Below are 16,811 nucleotides of genomic sequence, written 5' to 3'. Positions count from 1 at the left end.
GACCGGCAGGGGATTTCCCAGAAGCCCCTACCTTATGGGTCCCTGAAGACCCTCCTAGAAGTTTCAGCCTGGCTGATGACATGCATGTGTGTTGACCATGGCTTGCGGATGAAACTCAAATATGAATTATCTAATGCCGCCATGGAGGAAATGTAATTTTAAGACACAACTTTATTAAAACTGCTAGGCAAATAATAGAAAGCCTGGAAAACCATTTCATCCATGGTTTCTCCAAGTGGTGTCTATGACTCACTGGATTTGGAATCCCCTGAAGTGTCTGTTCAAACAACTTAGATTCTGAATCCATCTTTAAACCTTCTCAACCAGAACTTCTGGGAGGGGATATCTCCCTCCCTTCCAGGAATCCACAATTGCAATGAGAACCTTGAAGTCCACTCCTGTCCAGGGAACAGCCTTAGAGAATTCAGGCCCTCCAGTGAAGGAGGAAAAGACAAATCTAGTCATAATACTTGAAGTATACTGCTCATCTTTAAATTACCCACCCAGATGAATAAAACACTCTCTCAGGGTAAAAGCACATGTGAATTTGTCCAAATCATTGTAATAAGGCTCCTAGGGGTGGGGCGTGGTTAACACTAGTGATCAGCAGCAACTAATAATACTAACTACATCATCCCCACAGGGCTTGGGGTGCAAGGACAATTATTTGCCCTTCACAGTTATGGACTGGATTGATCAATTAAAAGAAAAATTACCCAAAGAGAATTTTTCTTTTTTTAAACTCAGAGGGAGACCCAGTCAGTAAGCATTTTGAAATGTGGGTGGAGGACCCAGTTGCCTTACGAGTGTGCCTTTGAAGGAGGAGGAGGAAGAGGGGAAGAAAGGAGCAGTGAAGACAGAGACTGTCTTTGGGCAAAGCGGGGCTTTCAGCACGTTCGGTGGTATAGCTCTGACCCTGCCCAATCATGGGACTGACCTATGCCACCATATGGGGGTGGGTCGAGGCAGGTGGTAGCATCTGCCATCTCTGCTTGGCTTCCTGGCCGACAGGAATATCCTCTGCAGTTCCACCGGGGAGCAGGGCAGACAAGATGAGATAGTTAAGTCTACAGGAAAGAGGGGGGATTGTAGTTTCTGAGCTGGCCTCCCTCTCCCAAGGGGTGGGAGGGAGGCCTGGAGCAACCTCAGCTGAGCTCCGTTAGCCCCGGCCCCCACCAGGAGCATGGGCATGATGAGTGTTCGGAGGACAAGGGAAGTGAGCCCCCCTGTGCTCTGGGAGCCCCAGCATCTGCTGAAGCTATTATGGAGGGAGAGGAAAGGGCACTGCAGAAGCCAGCGCGGCCTGCAGAGGATCGACCCATGGGTAGTGGGCTTGACTCTCAGTGAGCAGAAGGGGTAGGGAGAATAAAATGCATTCCTGCTGTGGCCTAAAGGCCTCCCAACTGGAAGGAAGCCAGGGGAGCCTGACCAGACAGCTGGTTCCGGTGGTCATTTGCCCAGGAGAGTAGCCACTCTGTGGGTGGGATCAAGTCCTTCCTACATCATCCCAGACAGTTATTCACATGCCAGAGCTTTGGAGACTTGCTCTGAGCCTAGCTGGACCCAGATACCTTTGTTTTCCAGATTTCCTGATAAATTAGCACCAAAGAAGGAAGAGCTCATTGATGAACTGTCTTGGTCCATATATAAGACACCAGTTAAACTTGAATTTCAGATAGCCAGTGAATAATTTTTTATCATAAGCATGTCCTAGGCTGAATTTGTATCGGTATATATTTTTGTATGTATGTGTGTGTGTGTATATATATATATATTTATAGAATATAACTATGTCCAGGGAATATTATGTAAGTATAATATATAATACTGATACATATAGCATATGATATAATATATAATACTTATATAATATTCCCTGGACATAATTATACTCTACAATATATGTATGGCCTATATATACTTATACTAAAAAATTATCCATTGTTTATCCAAAGTTGAATTCAACTGGGCATCCTATGTTTTTATTAGCTAAATCTTGTAAGCCTACCGGAAGCAATGTGTCTGTGGTATGACTATAGCTGTCGCCTCGGTCATGTCCCTGCAGTTAAGAAAACAGGAAAGCTGAAGTGGTAACAAAACAGGCTGAAGGCCTAACCCAGCCCTCAGGTATATTTTGTCTGATTAGCACAGAGTTTCTGTTTTCATTTTCAAATGATTGCCAACACTGAAAAATCCAGAGATCTCACACATGCACTGAGTGTTTAGGTGTTTCTGGAAAAGGTGGAAGATTTGTCACTATCGTATGGAAACAAATTAGATGTTTCCTGCCTTGGTCTCACTCATTTATGCTTCTTTCCTGTAGCTGAATTTGGGACAGATCCATGTAGGTTATTCGATTCCTTAAAATTTTCCCTAGAACAGGGAGGAACTTTTTTTGGGGGTGCTGGAATCCCTGAGTGTCTGTTGAGCCTGACCAAGCTGATCTAAAGCATCGGGGCTCTTTACCTCTCACCCTCGACGTCTGACCTGGAGGCTTGCTCCTTATAAGGCTTACATGTGACATGGGACAGGTCCCTAGCTTCTCCCAGGGTCTCTATTTTCATCCCTAAAACGAGGGGACAACTATCCATGTTTCCCAACTTTTTTGTACCAAAAGTTCTGTTTTGTCAACCTTATGCCACGGTGGTTCCAGTTTTTGCTTGTTTGTTTGTTTTATAGAATGTTTCACAAATTTGTGAGTCATCCTTGCTCAGGGCCACGCTAATCTTCTCTGTCATTCTGATTTTGGCATGTGTGCTGCTGAAGTGAGCACATGGACCCGATGTTTTCAAAGATCTGTCTACCCAAGCAAATGACATATGTTACAGCCTGTAAATTCTGACCTGCCTGAAAGCTAACTGGTTTCATCACACCGCACAGGTCAAATTCCCTCTAAAAGCAAAAACATTTTGTAAGCTCCTGTAACCTTACTGAAAATAGCGTTGCCTTTAAAGCCAGTAAGGGCTGGGCGCGGCTAGCCTAGGTTACGCTTCAGTAACACCCTCCAAAATTTCAGTGGTTTAACACATAAACGTTTATTTTAAAACTTTAACCCATGCAGAATCTGCCATGGGTTTGGCAGCTCTCTAGGCAGTGACACAAGAATTGTTTTTTTTTTTTTTTGAGACAGAATCTCACTCTGTCGCCTAGGCTGGAGTGCTGTGGCTTGATCTCAGCTCACAGCAATCTCTGCTTCCCAGGTTCAAATGATTCTCCTGCCTCAGCCTGCTGAGTAGCTGGGATTACAGGCGCGCACCACCACGCCTGGGTAATTTTTTGTGTTTTTCGTAGAGACGGGGTTTCACCATGTTGGATAGGCTGGTCTTGAACTCCTGAACTCGGGTGATCTGCCCTCCCAAAGTGCTGGGATTACAGCCACTCTGGCTTTAGTTTCCTTCTTTACTGTGGCTTGACCATTTCCACATGTGGTTTTCCTGGCAGGGGAGGGTGTGCTGGTGGGCTTTCCAGGGCCTCACCTCTGCTCACATTTCATTGGCTGGATCCAGTCCCGTGGCTTCACTTAGAGGAAAGGGCTAGGAGGTGGAGTTTTCTGCAAGCCTGGGAAGCTGTGGAGAAAAGCATACAATGAACACTAAGAGGGACACCACAGGAACATGAGCCCTTTCAGCTCCGAAATCCTACGTTCTGTCATTCTTCAGAGTGGTCACATGGTGTGGTCTGTAGATATACTGGCTTGACCTTTAAGATGACTGCTGTCAAGCAGAACAGATGCTACAGATATATTGAGCTTTAAGTAGTTCCAAATCCTATGTTTCCTTCCTGATGATAATAGCTTTTTTTTTTTTTTTTTTTTGAGACGGAGTTTCGCTCTTGTCACCTAGGCTGGAGTGCAATGGCTCAATCTCTGCTCACTGCAACCTCTGTCTCTGGGGTTCAAGCAATTCTCCTGCCTCAGCCTCCCAAGTAGCTGGGATTATGGGCACCCACCACCACACCCAGCTAATTTTGTATTTTTAGTAGAGACGGGGTTTCACCATGTTGGCCAGGCTGGTCTCGAACTCCTGACCTCAGGTGACTCACCCAACTCGGCCTCCCAAAGTGCTGGGATTACAGGCGTGAGCCACCATGCCAGCCACAGCTGACTTTTATTTTGTGTGCATGTATCGACTCACTTATCTTCACAAAAGCCCTCAAAGGAAGGTACTTTTTTAATTGTTCATGTACTATTTTTTTTTAACAGGAATTGTTTCATAGATTTTAAAAACAGGCGCTGTCTTCACTTAAATGGACATATTTGAAAAATGAATTCGAGTCCACTGTGTGCTGTTTCAGTGATGCATTCTTTTTTTTTTTTTTTTTGCAGTGGCGCGATCTCGGCTCACTGCAAGCTCCGCCTCCCGGGTTCACGCCATTCTCCTGCCTCAGCCTCCGGAGTAGCTGGGACTACAGGCGCCTGCAACCATGCCCGGCTAATTATTATTTTTTTTTTTTAGTAGAGACGGGGTTTCACTGTGTTAGCCAGGACGGTCTCGATTTCCTGACCTCGTGATCCGCCCGCCTCGGCCTCCCAAAGTGTTGGGATTACAGGCGTGAGCCACCGCGCCCGGCTCAGTGATGCATTCTTGATATATGCATTTTCCCAGCAAAAGGCCCAGAATCACTAAGCCGCTGCTTCAGGGTTACGCAGACGCTGGTGGGAGCTGAATTTCCTCCTGAGAGTCACATCCCAGAGCCCGTCTTGGGCTGACACTGGGGTCATTAGTCTCAGGGGCTCCGACATGGCCGGCCTCCAGAATCGGCTCCTCAGGATTTCAGAGACCAGCTCATCAGGACAGTGAAGCCTGAGGGTAAGATGAAACTGGCCTTAATTTGACCAGCTACAGTAAGTTGGCTTTAATTGGATGTGAAATATTTTGCCCTTACAGGGAGCTTTAACCGTGTTTTGTTCTTTTTGCCATTTAGTGGCCCACGTTCCAGTGGGTACAATTTGCAGCTCCCAGTCCCAGACTAGCCCCTGATTAAAATATGCTGTTTTCCCTTCAAGCTTGGTTTGAAAGTCAACTGGCAGTTTTTTGTTTTCTGTTGTTAGGAAATTGTTTTTATTTTTTGAAAAGGTCAGGGATTTACAGAGCTCCAAAGTAAAAAGACATAAAAAGGTTTACAGAGAAAATTCTCCCACCTCCAAGCTACCTGAGTGCTACCAATGTTATTAGCGTCGTGGGCATCCTTACAAAAATATTTTATTTTTAATTTTCTTTTTAGAAATAGGGCATTGCTCTGTCACCCAGGCTAGAGTGCAGTGGTATCATCACGGCTCACTGCAGCCTCGACGTTCCCAGGCGCAAGCGATCCTCCTAATCGTAGCTTCACGGGTAGCGGGGACTATAGGCACACGCCACCATGCCCAGCTAATTTTTGTTTATATATTTTATTTTATTTTTTGTAGAGACAGGATCCTACTGTGTCCAGAATTGGTGGGTTCTTGGTCTCACTGACTTCAGGAATGAAGCCGCGGACCCTCGCGGTGAGTGTTACAGCTCTTAAGGTGGCGCGTCTGGAGTTTGTTCCTTCTGATGTTCCGATGTGTTCGGAGTTTCTTCTTTCTGGTGGGTTCGTGGTCTCGCTGGCTCAGGAGTGAAGCTGCAGACCTTCGTGGTGAGTGTTACAGCTCATAAAAGCAGTGTGGACCCAAACAGTGAGCAGCAGCCATATTTATTGCAAAGAGCGAAGCGAAAGAACAAAGCTTCCACACTGCGGAAGGAGACCCCAGCGGGTTGCCACTGCAGTCTGCTTTTATTCTCTTATCTGGCCCCACCCACGTCCTGCTGATTGGTAGGGCCCAGTGGTCTGTTTTGACAGGGCGCTGATTGGTGCGTTTACAATCCCTGAGCTAGACGCAAAGGTTCTCCACGTCCCCATCAGATCAGTTAGATACAGAATATGGACACAAAGGTTCTCCAAGGCCCCACCAGAGTAGCTAGATACAGAGTGTGGATTGGTGCATTCACAAACCCTGAGCTAGACACAGGGTGCTCATTGGTGTGTTTACAATCCCTGAGCTAGACATAAAGGTTCTCCACATCTCCAGACTCAGGAGCCCGGCTGGCGTCACCCAGTGGATCCTGCACAGGGGCTGCAGGTGGAGCTGCCTGCCAGTCCCGCGCCGTGCGCTCGCACTCCCCAGCCCTTGGGTGGTTGCTGGGACTGGGCACCGTGGAGCAGGGGTTGGCATTCGTCGGGGAGGCTTGGGCCGCACAGGAGCCCATGGAGGGGGTGGGAGGCTCAGGCATGGCGGGCTGCAGGTCCCGAGCCCTGCCCCGTGGGAAGGCAGCCAAGGTCCGGTGAGAAATCGAGCACAGTGCTGGTGGGCTGGCACTGCTGGGGGACCTAGTACACCCTCAGCAGCCGCTGGCCCGAGTGCTAAGCCCCTCATTGCCCGGGGCCGGCAGGGCCAGCCGGCTGCTCCGAGAGCGGGGCCCGCCAAGCCCACGCCCACCCGGAACTCCAGCTGGCCCACAAGCGCCGCGTGCAGCCCCCGTTCCCGCTGGCGCCTCTCCCTCCACACCTCCCTGCAAGCTGAGGGAGCCGGCTTCCGCCTTGGCCAGCCAAGAAAGGGGCTCCCACAGTGCAGCGGTGGCTGAAGGGCTCCTCAAGTGCCGCCAAAGTGGGAGCCCAGGCAGAGGAGGTGCCGAGAGCGAGCGAGGGCTGTGAGGACTGCCAGCACGCTGTCACCTCTCACTACCATGTTGTCCAGGCTGGTCTTGAACTCCTGGACTTAAGTGATCCTCCTGCTTCAACCTCCCAAAGTGTTGGGATTACAGGCGTGAGCCACTGGGCCCAGTGCTTCCAGAAATATTTTATGCACATGTGAGCATAAGTATTCTTTTTTCATTTCCTTTAAAAATTATTTATAGTATACTATATACACAGTTGTTTTACCTTGCCTTTTTTTTTTTCTATCCACTTACTATGTCTTGGAGATAGTGAAATATAAAGATAGTTTCTTCATTTAAAAAATAACATAGTATTTGGCTGTTCCATAGTTTATTTAGCAGTCCCTTTCTGATAAGTATGTTAAGTTTTCAAGTCACCTACTATTAAACGATTTAGTAATAAATAACTTTAGAGAAATGTGATTTGAAGTGGGAGCAAGTGTAAGTTGCATAAATTCCTGAAAGAGGAATTTCTGCAGCAAAGCGTACATGCGTTGGTAATTTTACTAGATACTGCCAATTTGTCCCCTTATAGGTATTGTTCCAGTTTATACTCCCACCAATAAAGTACAAGAATGTCAGTTTCCCCACATCCCCAGTAAGTGTGTTTTCAGTTGTGATTTCCCACAACTTGAAAATCTCAGTATGCTTTCATTTGCATTCTCTTCTTATGGATGGAGGTGAGCTTCTTTTTATATGATGCCATCTACGTCAACGAGCATCTCTTTCTCGGAGTGCTGGAAGAATGCTTGCCCTTGAACAGGTCTGTGACCCAAGCTCAAAGCTGGCAGAACCCATCGCAGCTTAACCACCAGGGTTTGTAGCTGAATGTCTTATGCAAGGAAGTGGTTGGTTTCTGCAGTGTGTTCTCATTAGAAATGCTTGGTCACTGAAACCAATCCTAACCAGGCTGATGGCGCCATCTATCTTTCTGAGATGGGTAAATGGAATGCAGTGCAGTTTAACAAGGGGGACATTTGGGACCTGACACGGATGATTTCAGGGACCTGACAGTGATGATGAGCTCTGCTAGGGATTGTGGATGTGTTCCATCAAAGCTGAAAATATCATCAACTTATTGAATTGTCTTTTGTCCTACTTGATATCACTGAAGTGAGCATGTCTTTTTGATTTTTAAAAAATGTTTGGCCAGGTTCAGTGGCTTCTGTAATCCTAGCACTTAGAAGTCGAGGCAGATGGATCGCTTGTGCCTAGGAGTTCATGACTAGCCTGGACAACATGGAGAAACCCTGTCTCTACAAAACAATACACACAAAAAATTAGCTGCGTATGGTGGCGAGCACCTGCAGTCCCAGCTACTTGGGAGGCTGAGGTGGGAGGATCACCTGAGCCCAGGGAGGTTGAGGCTGCAGTGAGCCATGACTGCACCACTGCACTCTGGCCTGGGTGATGCAGTGAGACTCTGTCTCAAAAAACAAACAAAATTTTATTATTAAAAAAATAAAAGGCCCGCATATATAGAGAATAGTGAAATGAACCCTAATCTACACATCACCAACATTAAGCAGTTACGAAGACTACACGACACTTGACCCATCCATCCCATTTCCTGTTCCTTCCTTTTGGTTGAGGTAAGTGGTCTTTAAAGCAAATGATGTCATTTCACCCTTATGTACTTCAGTAAACCTATGTCCTAAAAATGGACATATTCATATATAATTACAATGCCATGATCAGATCTGACAAAATTAAAAGTAATTCATTGGTATCGTAAGACCGAGTTCATAAAAATCTTTCAGTTATCTCCACCCTCGCTTCCCCTTTACCGTGGATTTGTCTGATGGGGGTCCACACGCTGTATTTGGTTCTATGTTTCTTACATCTCTTCATTTGCACAGTGGACTCCCCCTTTGTGAGGAAACAGAGTCCATTGCTCAGCAGAATGCTCTCCATTCTGAAACTGTGTGTTTGCTTCCTCGCGGAGTCACTTAATTTGTTCCTGTATCCCGCATGTTTCCTGTAGAGTGGAAGCAGATCTAGAGGCAACTTGATATGGGTTCAAATGTTTGAGGGAGGTGTACTTCCCAGGAGATGCTGGTTCACTGCCTACTGCGTCACTTCCGAAGGGACACAGTAGGTCTTTTGTCCACCAGGCAAGATCAGTGGGGGTCAGTAACGTCAGCCAGACCCCTCCATTGCAAACTCCACCTTCCATCTTTTCTCTGTGACCTTTCATTTGCTCACTATGTTGCTGGAATCAGTTATTTCAAATAGGAGTTGAAAAATGGGGATTTTCCTTTTTTTTTTTTTAATTTTTTTTGAGAGGAATTTCTCCCTCTGTTGCCCAGGCTGGAGTGCAGTGGCATGATCTCGGCTCACTGCAACCTCCGCATTCCTGGGTTCAAGTGATTCTCCTGCCTCAGACTCCCGAGAGGAATTACAGGTGCGTGCCACGACGCCTGGCTCATTTGTGTATTTTTAGTAGAGACAGGGTTTCACCATGTTGGCCAGGCTGGTCTCGAACTCCTGACCTCAGGTGATCCACCCACCTCGGCCTCCCAAAGTGGTGGGATTACAGGCGTGAGCCACTGCACCTGGTGGGGGTTTTCTAATTCTACCATTGCTTCCGCATATTAGTTGGAGTTTTTTCTTTATATAAAGAAAACTAGAGTTATTTTGTCACCTTGCAATAGTTTATATCACTGTTAAAGTGGCCAATGATTTCCTCAGGTTTCTTGTTTTTTAAGTAGTCTATCCTTCAGTTGAGGAAAAAAAGAACAGCATATTATGTCCAGACCATGGAATTAGCCTAGGAAGGAAATAGCCTTCTTTTTAGCTTTACTTATTACCATAGAATGTTTAGCCCCAGATGTGTGTGAAATTTCATAATTACTAATTGATCCTTTTTAGTTGCAGGCCTTACCCTTTCTCCCTGACTTTGGTCTTTTCCTCAGGGTCTGTCTCCCCAAATCAGCAAAAGCATTGAGCTATAACAAAGTATGTAGGCTGAAATCTCATCACTGAAATCTCATCACATTCCTTTCGCTCCAAAGCCAAACACTACTTATTTGGATGATATGTGGATAATATGTTGCAATGACTCTCAGTTGTGTACACTTTAGTAAGAATTAATGCAACCAGCTTGCTTTCCATTTCACAGATTAGGTTGATGGGGGAGAGACAGGCCTGGAAAGGAAGTAGCCAAAGGAGGGAGTTGAGTCACCAGGTGCAGGGCCCTTCCTAGAGGGTTGTGGAGGCAGCTGTTGTTTTTTCAGCTAGTAGAAGCAGCTGATAGCATTTCATGCTAAGAAGAGATACTAGGAAGAAGGAAGAAGAGAAATAAAGATGTTCTGGGAACTTTTAGCTGCTAATGAATGGGTTAGGTACCCGATTATGGGCACCTGAAATACCCATTCTTCCCCTACCACACTGTATCTCTGTAAGATAATTTTTGCTGCAAGTCATACAATACTGGACTGAGAAAGGCCACTTTCTAGACATGTGCATTTCAGAATAAATACCGACTGGGTGGTAGTATAGTACAGTGGTTAAGTTCATAGGCTTTGGAAACAGATCTAGCTGGGTTCAAGTCCTGGCTTCATCATTTAGGTAAGTGGCTTTAATCTCTTCAGCCCTCAACTTCCCCACCTGTAAAATGGGGATAATAACACGGCCACAGGGCTACTGTGAAGATTAAGTGGACTTGATGCCTTTAACACATTTCCTTTCATACAAGCCTTCAATATATAATAACTTTGAAAAAGTGAAAACAAAAAAATAGAAAAGATTTTTTACTTCAAAACAGGATTCCACCAGTTGGTAGAAAAAGGTTTTATTTTCACGAATCCAGTGGGCACAGAGACTCCTCCAGGTATCCTTCTGTTATGCGAACAGGAGTGACCTGGTCAGCCACCAACAGCTGCATGCCCCGTAGACATTGCCAGGTTGTTCTGAATGTCAAAGCTTTCTGGCCTGATGTGGAGGAATGGGAACTCTTATATACTTTGGTGGGAATGTAAATTATTAGTATAGCCATTATGTAAAACAGTATGGAGATTTCTCAAGAAACTAAAAATAGAACTAACATATGATTCACCAATTCCACTACTGGGTATTTATCCAAAGGTTAGGAAATCAGTGTATTAAAGGGATACATATACCCTCTTGTTTATTGCAGCATTGTTCACAATAGCAAACACAGAATCAACCTAAATACCCATCAATGGATGAATACGTAAGGAAAATATGGTACATATACACAATGTAATACTATTTGGCCACAAAAAAGAGTGAGATCATGTCAGTGGCAGCAACATGGATGGAACTGAAGGTCATCATGTTAAGTGAAATAAACCAAGTACAGAAAGACAAATGTCAAATGTTCTCACTCATATGTGGGAGCTAGAAACGCTGACCTCATGGAGATAGAGAGTAGAATGACAGATACTAGAAGCTGGGAAGGGTGTGTAGTGGGAGATGGGGGTAAAGAGAGGTTGGTTAATGGGTACAAACACACAATTAGAAGAAATAAGTTCTAATGTTCGACAGCAGAGTAGGGTAACCAGAGTTGACAACAAGGTATTGTATATTTCACAAAAAGCTAGAAGAGAGGACTTGAAGTGTTTGCAATACATATAAATGATATTCGAGGTGATGGATACGATAAATAACCCAACTTGATCATTACACAGTCTATGCATGTAAATAACCAAAGATACACGTACCTCATAAATATGTGCAAATATTTGCGTATCAATAAAAAATAAATATTTTAAAATGGAAAAAAAGAAAGGCTTCTGGCCTGATGAAAAGCATCTTCCAGCAGCCCTGATTTTTCACTTCCATCATTTTCATTCTACGGATCTAAGCATTGTTCCCTAAAGCAGAACTGAAACAGAGTCCTCACCAGCACGGGGCGGACACTCTGTGTTCCTCGAGCCAATGGCGCCATCTTGTGGTGCTATTGTGCTAACACAGCCTGGCACTGGGCCCAGGTTTTGTGGCCACTCGCAGAGTCACCGTGAGTGTTCACAAGAACAAGTTTCAGTGACGTCTTCTTGTCTTTCACGCTTACTAAAGTGCCGTCGGCTGCCTGGGCTCCCATCAGCTCCTCAGAAGTTGGGAACATTGCTCACTGTTCCTCTCTTTCTGGCTCTGCCTTACTCCTGTGCCTCTCACTGTGGCATGCGGGTGACATACTGGTGATGCCATTTCTCTGCGTGGTCCCATTTATCCTTTGGAGAACTGATGACAAATGATAGGCACCTAGACAAAAATCATATGTCCTGTTCTGAAGTAGGATTTAAGGGAATGTTTCTATCTTTTCCATGCCCTTCCTGGAACCCTAAGAATTTGTGAATGTCCAGTAGCTATAATTAGAAGTGGCTAGCTTCAGAGTCCAATGTGTGATTGGCTCTTACTCTATGATGACCCAACCTCACTCCACAAAAGTCCCAAGCGATTTCCAAAAGGTAGTCTCTGTACATCACCTTCCATGCTTTAGACAGGACATCTGCCACGCTGAATCTGAGGACACGCGGCACTAAGCATACCCAGGCAAGATCATTAGCTGAGTTAGCTCTAAAAGCTCGCTACCAAGTGCGGTCTAAGGAGTAGCAGCAGTACCATCACTGCGAGCTGGCTAGAAGGCAGACTCTGGAGCCACGCCCTAGACCTACTGATTCAGAATCTGAAGTTTACCTATACCCTAGAGATTGGCGCACTCACTAACATTTGAAAAGCACTGAACTGTGGCAGTGACTCTCAACTTTGGCATCACAATAGAATGACCCAGAGGGCTTCTAAAGATCCTGATACCTGGCCCTTGCCCCAGACTGATTCTAATCTCTGGAGTTGGGAAGTGGTGTGGGGGTAGGACAAACATTGAGAAAGAGGTTGACCATTTAGAGCAGGGCCATTCAATTACCCAGAGCTGGATTTTACCACAATGAGGGTACAGGATGTTGGCCTATAACTCCTTCCTGAAGATCTCACGAAAGGAACAAAAAGTACCTGGAGACTCCTCCAGGTACCCTTCTGTCATGCGAACAGGAGTGACCTGGTCAGCCACCAACAGCTGCATGCCCCGTAGACATTGCCAGGTTGTTCTGTGCCAAAACACAGCAAAAACTCCCCAGTAGTTAAGAAACTAAGTTTAAAACATGGTGGCCAAGAAAACAAACGAAGCTTCTAGTGTAGACCACACAGGCACCTACCAATCCCATCCTGCCTGACTGGAGTGTTTCAAGAAAAGGAGGCTGGTGATGAAATTCTGAGAATTCTCACTAATATCCACCAATGTAAAGAAAAGAAAACCTACAGGGTAAATAGGCAGCCTGTGGGAAAGGTTAAGAGTATTGTGATTTTTTTTTTTTTTTTTCGCAAGACAGAGGTCTCACTCTGTCTCCCAGGCTGGAATGCAGTGGCATGATCATAGTTCACTGAAGCCCTGAACTCTTGGGCTCAAGTGATCCTCCTGTCTCAGCTGCCCAAGCAGCTGGGACTACAGGGCAGGCTACCACACCTGGCTAATTTTTAAAACAATTTCTCGTAGAGATGAGGTGTTGCTATGTTGCCGAGGCTGGTTTCAAGCTCCTGGCCTCAAGTGATGCTCCTGCTTCAGAGCCCCCAAAGTGTTGGGGTCACAGGCTTGAGCCACCACACCCAACCTGAAAAATTGTGTTCTAACAAGCACTCCTGGTAGTCCTGATGCTCACCAACGTTTGAAAACTGCCAATGTCAAACAGTCTCCAAATTGTGTTCGCAGCCACCTTCGTGCTCCCACCTCTAGCTTGCTGAGCTCCAGCTAAGGAAGGTGGGTAGGAAAGGAAGTTTCTATACTGTGGCTCCTACCAACCTGTCTGCCCACAAATCAGCTGGGGGTAAAGCACCCAGGAAGCAGCTGGTTACAAATACTTCTCTCAAGAGTGGGCCCCATATTGGAGGGCTAAAGAAACCTCATCATTACAGGCCTAGCACTGTGCCGCTCCATGAAATTAGATGGTCTCAGAAGTCCGCTGAACTTACAACTGAAAACTTCCTTTGCAGCGCCTGGTGAGAGAAATTGCACAGGACATCAAAACAGATCTGTGCTTCTAGAGTGCAGCTGTTGGTGCTTTGCAGGAGGCAAGGGAGGCCTACCTGGTTGGCCTTTTTTTGTTTTTTGAGATAGAGTCTCACTTGGTCACCCAGGCTGGAGTGCAATGGCACCATCTCAGCTCATTGCAACCTCTGTCCCCGCTTCCCCCGGGTTCAAGCGATTCTCCCACCTCAGCCTCCTGAGTAGCTGGGATTACAGGCGTGTGCCATCATACCAGGCTAATTTTTTTTTTTTTGTATTTTTAGTACAGACGGGGTTTCACCATGTTGGCCAGGCTAGTCTTGAACTCCTGACCTCAAGTAACCCACCTGCCTCGGCCTCCCAAAGTACTGGGATTACAGGCATGAGCCACTGTAGCTGGCCTGGTTGGCCTTTTTTAAGATACCAACCTGTGTGCCATCCATGCCAGACATGTAACAATTATGCCAAAAGGCATCCAGCTAGCACGTGGAGAATGGCTTAATAATCTACCATGATGAGAAACACGTTTCATTCTGAAAAAAATAAAAACCCTCTCCTTCCTGTTATTGGTAGTTGTGAATATTAGACATTTTTTTTCATGGGGCCAAAGGGTACTTAAGTATATGATTGTGAGTGGAAAAACAGGAGACAGAAATCAGGTATGGGCAGTTTTTCCATTTTCATCTGAGTGTGCCTTGTTCATATAAATGAGATGTAAAGCATTCATGCAAGTCAGACGTTTTGTTGAACAAGTTTCAGCAGTTCAACTTTATAGCAATTGCAAATGCACCTGTTCAATGTTTCTGGACGATGTCAGCATTTGAATTTTTTAAAAACAAGCAGATTTCTTATTGACTGCAACTAACTGGCGTTTGTAGCACTTTTATCATACAGCAGATTCCATCCAGAGACTTTTCTAACTGAGTTGTCCTAGCTGCAACTATATATTTTTAATGTTGGCTGTCTTCTGTGCCGTTCCTGTATTACACTACATGAAGCTATAAAAATTAAGACTCCAGAATGGCGTGAACCCGGGAGGCGGAGCTTGCAGTGAGCGGAGATTGCGCCACTGCACTCCAGCCTGGGCGACACAGCGAGACTCCATCTCAAAAAAAAAAAAAAAAAAAAAAAAAATGAGACTCCAGGTGATTGTTGCTCTCTGCGAACATAAGTCCAGTATTGTCACGTCTTTGATTTTGTTTTTCAAGAGAAGCTGAAAGTATGAATTTTTATGTGTCACCTCCCAACTTTTAAATGTTGGCAACAAATTTGCCTTTTCGAAAAAAAGAAAAAAACCAGAGAGACCAAAGAAAAGTTTGTTTCATGAGGTGTTAATTTTGTGCCACTGATTATAGAACATCTGGATGGCACTGCCTACATTAAGCATGAAAAAGATGAAAAGAAATGACATCAGCGGGCGTGGTGGCTCACACCTGTAATCCCAGCACTTTGGGAGGCTGAGGCGGGCTGATCACCTGAGGTCAGGAGTTCAAGACCAGCCTGGTCAACATGGTGAAACGCCGTCTGTACTAGAAATACCAAAATTAGCCAGGTGTGGCGGAAGGTGCCTGTAATCCCAGCTACTCGGGAGGCTGAGTCAGGAGAATCGCTTGAACCCAGGAGGTGGCGGTTACAGTGAGTCGAGATTGTGCCACTGCACTCCAGCCTGGGCGACAGAGCAAGACTCCGTCTCAAAAAAAAAAAGACATGAAAATGTATAGAATATTAGAGAAGAAAAGATACCAGAGGAACAGAGCACACAAAGATAGCTGGACAAGCTAGTGTAGAAGAGAAAAATACCCACAGGAAAAGAGAGCTAAAAACCTGAGGTGATGCAACAGCAAGAACATGGAACTATTACACATTAGGAGAGTTCGGACATGTCCCTGTTTTTCAGCTGCCAATAGATCAACAAGGCGGCAACTGAGTGAACACGCTCTTCAAATCCAACCAATCAGTGTCAGGTCGCCCTTCTGAAAGGCAGCCAGTCAGGGAGGGACTCACTTCAATTAAACAGGCCTCCAAGTGTCAACCAATCAACAACAATGTCATCAACGACGTCAGCCCACTTACACCCCTGGAAATTCTGTCTCTAACTTCCACCTTCCCCTAAACCCTGTATGAGATCCATAGTCAGCTCTGTTGATCAGCACAGTTCTCTCTTATAAAGCAGTAACTTCAGTTTTGTCTTTTTGTCTTATATATTGAATAGTGATCTCATCTGACAAATTCAGGAAGGAAAAAGTTGAAGTAAAAGAAAGCGGTGGGTGGTGAGAAGTGAACAATGTAAATTGGAATTAAGAATAAATGACCACGAGGTTCATGATCACTGAATAGGACATAAATATATTATAAAAGACAACATAACAAAACTTACAGCGACAAAACAGAAGTTTGGGAGAGGGAAGTGGGAAGAAGTTTAAAAAGTTTAATTTCCTGATTTTTATATCTGGCATCACTCATCAATATCTAAAATTCAGACAAGGAGTTTAAAAATGATTCTAACATCTTAATGTCTTCTCAAGTTATTTTTTTATAATAAAATTTAAATATGCATGAACATAACTAGTTATAATCTTGATTGCCTCATGGTTCTTATACAAAGTAAATACAAACAAAGCCAATAAAATTCAGGTTGTCAATTATTTAAAAATAGATGTTGAGTACAGCATTCTTAGGTGAACACAGGCATGCAATCAGCACCTGGACCAAGACTGAAAGGAGTGCCAGGATCTCAAAGCCTCCTCTCCTTCCTACTGCCAGCTTCTCCATCAAAGGCAACTCCCAAGGTGATTTCTGACACCACAGATTCATTTTGCCTTTTTTGAACTTTATAACAATGGAATCATAAGGTTTGTCCTCTTTCATGACTGGCTGCTTTCATTCAGCATTATGTCTGCGGCCCATTCATCTGTATTGTTGTGTGCAGTTGCTTATTTTCATTTTTGTACAGGATTCTATTGTGTGAATATAACACATTGTATCCATTCTACTGATAATGGACATTTGAGCTGTTTCTGCGTCTCGTTACTACAAAGAATGCTTCTGTGAACATTCTTACACTTGTCGTTTGGTGAACATATGTACATATATCTGTTATGTATATTCGTAGAAAT

At 45.0% G+C, this 16,811-nt stretch overlaps 1 non-coding gene across 1 annotated transcript; it reads right to left on the bottom strand.

The window, feature by feature from the left end:
- Positions 1 to 2,669: 2,669 nt before the first annotated feature.
- Positions 2,670 to 2,773, bottom strand: LOC129490853 (U6 spliceosomal RNA). Its single transcript, XR_008660338.1, has one exon. It is a non-coding gene; the product is annotated as a U6 spliceosomal RNA (small nuclear RNA).
- Positions 2,774 to 16,811: the final 14,038 nt, after the last annotated feature.

This window comes from Symphalangus syndactylus, chromosome 9 (assembly GCF_028878055.3).
Source record: "Symphalangus syndactylus isolate Jambi chromosome 9, NHGRI_mSymSyn1-v2.1_pri, whole genome shotgun sequence".
Lineage (NCBI taxonomy): Eukaryota > Metazoa > Chordata > Mammalia > Primates > Hylobatidae > Symphalangus > Symphalangus syndactylus.
This window is presented reverse-complemented; position numbering and strand designations above follow the sequence as displayed.